Source organism: Myotis brandtii, unplaced genomic scaffold (assembly GCF_000412655.1).
Source record: "Myotis brandtii unplaced genomic scaffold, ASM41265v1 scaffold681, whole genome shotgun sequence".
Classification (NCBI taxonomy): Eukaryota; Metazoa; Chordata; class Mammalia; order Chiroptera; family Vespertilionidae; genus Myotis; species Myotis brandtii.
Window position 1 is genome coordinate 46,738 of NW_005370660.1, and position 1,656 is coordinate 48,393.

A 1,656-nucleotide genomic window follows, 5' to 3' on the forward strand; every position below is an offset into this window, starting at 1 on the left:
AGCTGCCTGGCTGCCGGCTGCCATCTTGGTTGGCAGTTAATTTGCATATCACCCTGATTAGCCAATGGGAAGGGTAGCGGAGGTACGGCTAATTACCATGTTTCTCTTTTATTAGATAGGAGGATTTCAGGCAACCTAGTAAGAGGGATTGTTATAACATGTTATTATAGTAGTTGAGGATAAACATTATGATGGCCTCAACTATGGAAATGGTGCTAGTATCTTAGTCAATGGGAAGCAAACTTCTCATTAAAATATGAGAAATATGAGAAATGAATGAACAGAATACTGGTATGCCAGGGTAATTGAAAAGTTATCCATGTTGTAACCCGAGATAGAAACCAACCTGAAATTAGAAAGAGGGTACTCAGTTAAGTCTTATACATGGTAAGATTGAAGCTGTCTAAGATGTGTTGTGAATTAAATATGATGCTCAAAGAAGTCATATGTACAACTGTAGAAATGATTTTTTTCGGGCAAAAGAATAAATAAACTTCCCTACAGAAAAAGTGGCAAGGGAAAAGAGAACTTGTCTAAGAATAGAACTCAATATTATTATTGTTATTATTATTATTCAGTGGCTGGTACAGCAAAGGGAATTGGGAAAAAATACAGAGTATAAAGCAGAAGAGAGTAGGGGGTCATGGGAGCCATTGGAAGAAATAGCTAGAAAACAAACAAGTGAAGGCAAGAGTGAAAATGCTACACAGATATGGAATAAGCTGGAACAGAGAAGAAATTTTTGGACACATGGAGTCACTATAACTGTAACCATTAAGATACACTCCATGTGGTTAAGAAATAAGCAATGTGTGAGGAATTAAATGCAACACTACTCTGCCGGGACTTTAGAAGAAGAACTAATGACACCTATGGAATCTTATCTAATACTGTAGGAACAACCAGAATTACACAAAGGTAATTTTAGGATAGAGATTTTTAGCTTAAAAGAAAGAGGCCATTGGTGAGAAATGCCTGAAACACATCAAAAGGCTGAGGAATAAATTGATGGAGCAAGTTGCAGTAGGATCAGAGTCACACCAAAAAGAATTAGACCTATACAGAATGTACCAGTTTTTTTGTTTTGTTTTTTGTTTTGTTTTTGTTTTTGTTTTGAGAATGGAGTAAAGGAGGAAAGGATGAGTAAATATAATATATACTTTGAAATACAGGGTAAAAAATTTAAAATTAAATGGTACTACTTTTCCATGTAAGGTACAAGATGGAGTTTTCCACTGACAGTGGCAAGTGGATATGAGTTTGTGATATTTAAAAGAGGGATCATTTTTGGTTAATGTGAAAATAAAAATGAATGAAAATTTCCACGGCAGTACTACCTACATGAAAATTGAGGTCAGCTTGTTTTCTTTACCCAAGTTGACTTATGCCAAGGTGGTTGCTGTCTAATATCAATAAATCAAGAGAATTGTTGGAATAGGAACAGGAAATTGAATGTTTTTTTTGCTAAAGTGACAAACAATGAAGTATTGATGGATCTACTAATGAAGAGATGACAATAATTGAGTAATAAACTAGAATCCTCATAAGAGCTTGAATGACAAAAGATGAAAGAAAGGAAAGAAGAAAGAAAAAGAAAGAAAGAAGGAAAGAAAGAAAGAAAGAAAGAAAGAAAGAAAGAAAGAAAGAAAGAAAGAA